The following is a 5,360-nucleotide window of genomic DNA, read 5'->3' on the forward strand; positions in this document are numbered from 1 at the left end:
ATGTTTTTGGCAACATTATGTATCATAGCATAAACAAGGATAGGAGAGAAAACTTTATTTAATAAATAAACAAGAAAAGTTTATATAAATTATAGGATATCCACATAATGGAATGATATTTAGCCATCTTAAGTTGATATAAAAACTGCTAAAGACATTAGAAAATGTGCATCCAAAATGTAAGTGAAATAAATAAAGACAATATTTGTTTTGTTTGTGAATGTGTAGTTTGAGTAGGGCCCATTGGACATAGCTGCTCTCTACTCCTCTCAGTATCTGTCAGTTGTAGCTGCTTCAAGGTTGCAATCATCTGAAGAGTCACTAGTTCATGTGTCCAGTAATTGATAGTGTTGGTCAGAGCCCCTGTACATAGGTTCTCCACATGCCCAGGCTTCCTCGCAACATGTGAGTGGGTTTCAAGAGCCAGTGATCTAAAAATGAGAGCAGAGTAGATGTTGTATCATTTTTTTTTTTGCTTCTGCCTCATGAAATGTATATTTTTATTTTTAAATCTTTAATGTTGAAAGTATTACATATGTCTCCCTTTCCCCCCCCACCCTTCCCATCCTGACCCTGCCCCCTACCCCCCACCCCAGGCCTTTACCACCCTATAGTCTTTGTCCATGGTTATGCATAAATGCATACAAGTTCTTTGGTTGATCTTCTCTTCCCAACCCACCATCCCTCTGAAGTTTCACAGTCTGTTCCATGATTCTATGTCTCTGGATCTATTTTGTTTATGAGTTTATTTTGTTCATTATACTCCACATATGAGTGAGATGATATGATACTTGTCTTTCTATGACTGGTTTATTTTGCTTAGCATGATACTCTCTGGGTCCCTCTATGCTGTCTCAAAGAGCAAGACATCCTTCTTTTTTACTGCTGCATAGTATTCCATGATGTAAATGTACCACATATTTTTTATCCACTCATCTACTGATGGGCATTTGGGCTGTTTTCAAATCTTAGTTTTTGTAAATTGCACTGATATGCACATAGGGATGCATACACTCTTTCTGATTGGTGTTTTGAATTTCTTAAGATATATTTCTAGAGGTAGGATCACTAGGTCAAATGGCAGTCCCATATTTAATTTTTGAGGAAACGCCATATTGTTGTCCATAATGGCTGCGCCAGTCTGCATTCCCACCAGCAGTGTGCCAGGGTTCCCTTTTCTTCACATTTAGACTAGCACTTGTCATTTATTTATTTATTTGTTGAAGGTAGCCATTCTGACAGATGTGTGGTGATACCTCATTGTCATTTTAATTTGCATCTCTGTGATGATTAGTGACTTTGAGCATTTTTTCATATATCTCTTGGCCATCTGTACATCCACTTTGAAGAAGTGTCTATTTAAATCCTTTGCCCATTTTTTAATTGGATTGTTGGTCTTCCTTTTGTTAAGTTGCATGAGTTCCTTATATATTTTAGATATTAACCCTTCATCAGATGTCACATTGCCAAACATGTTCTCCCTTTTCGTTTTGTTGATTGTTTATTTTGCTGTGCAGAAAGTTTTTATTTTGATGTAGTCCCATTTGTTTCTCTCTCTATATTTTTTCTTCTCATTACAGCAGTCCCTTTAGTATTTCTTGCAGTGCTGGTTTGATGGTTTAGCCTTTCTTTTTGTTTGGGAAGCTCTTTATTTTACCATCTATTTTGTATGATAGCCTTGCTGGATATAGTAATCTGGGTATTAGATTCTTCCTTTTTATTATCTTGAATATTTCATGCCATTCCCTTCTGGCCTGTAGAGTTTCTGATGAAACATCAGTGGACAGCCTTATGGGAGCTCCTCTATAGGTAACAAATTGCTTTTCTCTTGCTGCCTTAAGATTCTCTCCTTGTCTTTAATTTTTGGCATTTGATGCCAAAATCATGATGTGTCTGGTCATGGACCTGTTTGGGTTCTTCTTGCTTGGGACTCTCTGTGCCTTCTGAAATTGTGTAACTTTTTCTTTCACCAGGTTAGGGAATTTTTTTGCCATTATTTCTTTAAACACGTTCTCTATCCCTTGCTCACTTTCTTCTCCTTCTGGCACTCCTATTATGTCAATACTAGATACCCAGTGCACAAAATTCATGCACTCAGGGGGTCCCTCAGCCAGGCCTGCACCCTCTCGCAGTTCAGGAGCCTTCAGGGGATGTCCGACTGCTGCAGAGACAGGAGAGGCTCCCACCACCGCCACTGCGCTCACCAGCAGTGAGCCCAGCTTCTGGCTAAGCGGCACGCCCCCTGTGGGAGCGCACTGACCACCAGGGGGCAGTTCCTGCATTGAGTGCCCCCTGGTGGTCAGTGCACATTATAGCAACTGGTTGTTCCACTGTTTGGTCAATTTGCGTATTAGCCTTTTATTATATAGGATTGTTAAGTTTTATGTTGTCCCATGGTTCCCTGAAGCTGTCCTCTTGTCTTCTAATTCACTGATGCAATCCTTGGCTTCCCTAATCTGCTGTGTATTCATTCCACTGTGTTCTTCATTAGTGTTATTACATTATTCATAGTTACTATATCTTTTCTCAAGCTGTTGAGCATCTTTGCCATCATTATTTTGAACTTTATGTCTAAATTTCTTCTCTCCATTTCAGTTAGCTCTTCTTCTGGAGAATTTTAATTGCTCTTTCATTTTTTTTTTATGTTATCTCCCCATTTTAGCTGCCTATTTGGGTTTGTGTTCATATATTAGGTAGATCTGGTACAACTCCCAATATCTAGTGCAGGACAATGTCAGACACTGTTTCTGACTGGCCCTGAGTACCCAGTTTGGAGCTATCAGCAATCCACAGTGGTGGCTCCCTCTACTGGGGCTGGGTTCCTTTGGAAAGGATCATGATATGCACCAGGATCTGCTTTTCCTAGCCCCAGGCCCCAGATTAGATCAGACAAAGATTCAAAGCCTCCATAGACCCAGCTCTGCCTGCAGTCCGCTTGACACTCAATCTTAATTAGCCTCATGCTATCGACCACAGGGTAGGGTGAGAGGTCTTCCAACAGGGTGGGGCAACTGCCTCCCCGCCCCGCCCCAGGCAAAAACTGCCTACATAGTAATGTTCACTGGAGAAAGATGTCCTCTGTCGTATGAAGGAATGACTCAGCACAAGAAATTGGAGTGGCTGCTCTCCAAGCTCAAATCCAAGAGCCCCCAAACCTGGCTTCTGCTCACACAGCTTCAGTCCACTCTGCCTTCCCTCTGCTGGAGCCCAAGGTGAATGGCTGCACATGAAATTTTGTGTCTTGGCCCTTTAAAAGGTTGCCTGCATTTCTAATAATCTCTCCCTGGCACACAGCAATCCTGCTGCTTTCATAGCCAGATGTTATATGGGCACCTTTCTCAGTTCAGGTGCCCTGGACTGGGAAGCCCAGGTTGGGGATTATACCCCGGAGTTCTCAGTGGGAATCCCCCACAGGTGAGCTATCCCTCTGAATCTTCAGCTGCTGCTTACCAGCTCTTTCATGCCTCTGCTCTTCCTACTGGTCTCTATGCGGTCTCCACTTTCAGTCCTTGGTTATCAGTGTTCTCTCCAGCTAGTCTTCAGTTGATTTTTTAGGGTGATTTTTTCTCTATTTTAGTTGTATTTCCAGTTTGGTCCTGAGAGAGTGTCAGTGTAGCTTCCACTTACTCTGCTGCCATTTTTGAATCCCTTTTACCACCTTGCCATAGAGCCATGCAACATCACTTTGCCACATTATATTCATCAAGGCAGCTGCAGGCCCCATCCAGTTATACACGGAGGGAAAATAAGGCTCCACCTTCCACCTCTCCACAGAGAGGCAAGTTTCTGGCATCAAAATTTATTTTATGGCCCATTTTTGAAAATACAGTTAGTTACACAAGCTTATAAGCTATATACAGAGCAAAATCCTGACAATGTTAAACACAACTATTTTATTACTAGCAGATTAGAAGAAAAATAGCAATAGCATTTTATATTAAGAGAAGTAAATAATAACTTGTGGAAGAATTATAACTTTTATTTTCTTCTTCATGTACTTTCAAAATCCACCACAAATTTTATTAGTAAATATAATTGTTATGATTGAAAATATAAACATTATTTTTGGAAAGAAAATTTATGAACAGCACTTTAAACATTTGCATATGTAATAATACGTCATGTGGTCCCAGCAATAATCCAGTGAGCAAGAGGTACTAAACTCCTTTTCAGGCCCCAAATCTAGGACTACAATAGATTTGATGCTAGCTTGTGGTGGGTCTCAACTTCAAAGTCCAGGTTTTTTATTCTAAAGTTTTGTTTTCCATGGTACCACAGTTCCTGTGGTTTCTCCTTTAAAATAGGTTGGAGCCCTAACCGATTTGGCTCAGTGGATAGAGCGTCGGCCTGCGGACTGAAGGGTCCCGGGTTCGATTCCAGTCAAGGGCATGTACCTGGGTTGCGAGCACATCCCCAGTGGGGGTTGTGCAGGAGACAGCTGATCGATGTTTCTCTCTCATCGATGTTTCTAACTCTCTATCCCTCTCCCTTCCTCTCTGTAAAAAATCAATAAAATATATTTAAAAAAAAATAAAATAAAATAGGTTGGAAATTGCAGCCAATACTACCACAAGGGAAGATCTTCTGACACTTTCTTGCTTCTTATTCACAGTAATAGAAAGATAATTTTTGCTCCCTCCCTTTGCCATCAATTTTGCTTTAGAGGTAAGTGCTGGGATGGGGGGAAATTAAACATCTTTGAGAAGTTTCTGAAAAGGTTCAGGGAAAAATTAAGAGGGGAATGCAGACGTTTGGAATGGGGACTTGGGAGAATTCTCTCAGAAGGAAACACAAGCAGGAGCACAGGGTGGTTTGGGCTCCTGTTCACTAAGGCTCACAGAGCACAGGCAGGCACAGGGGCAGTCTTCATCTTGACGGTGGTCTTGATCATGGAGATGCTGAGAGTAAATGAGAGAACAGGAAGCAGGGATAACTTTCCTAAGGACCACAGTTTCTGTAAGAAAGAGGAGAAATTTCTGGGGATGGACCAGTAAAGAAGTGAGTACCTAGTTCTAGGAGCTGTTCTTAAATAAATATAGGATTTCCATAAGGTGAGTGCTGCTAACTCAGAATTGCCAGCAAATCTTGAAGGAAAAAAAAAAAGATGTCTATTTAGCTTAAGAATTCAAAAGCAACATGAATTTGACCTAAATCAAAACTGTCCTCTGAGTTGAAACTTGTTTCAAGATGTGTTTAGGTTCACATGGAATATTCTTTTAGAAAGAGAAGAAAAACTTTATAATATAAACAAAAGGACATAAAATTGATATCCTTATTAATAAAAGCCTAAGTGGTCATCAAGCCATGATGCTCTTACGCTGTCACAAGATGGCTGCACGCACAGCGGGTGCACACGGCTA

The 5,360-nt window shown here is 40.8% G+C and overlaps 1 protein-coding gene across 1 annotated transcript in view; it reads right to left on the reverse strand.

Annotated features, from left to right (window-relative positions):
• Positions 1 to 226: 226 nt before the first annotated feature.
• The window catches only part of NRIP1 (nuclear receptor interacting protein 1), a 121,170-nt gene continuing 116,036 nt past the window's right edge, over positions 227 to 5,360 (reverse strand). The window contains exon 4 of the transcript XR_001361551.1: positions 227 to 431. The gene's annotated coding sequence lies outside the window, so the exon portion shown is untranslated. The remainder of the gene's footprint in view (positions 432 to 5,360) is intronic.

The sequence above is a fragment of the Myotis brandtii genome, unplaced genomic scaffold (genome assembly GCF_000412655.1).
Source record: "Myotis brandtii unplaced genomic scaffold, ASM41265v1 scaffold179, whole genome shotgun sequence".
NCBI lineage: Eukaryota > Metazoa > Chordata > Mammalia > Chiroptera > Vespertilionidae > Myotis > Myotis brandtii.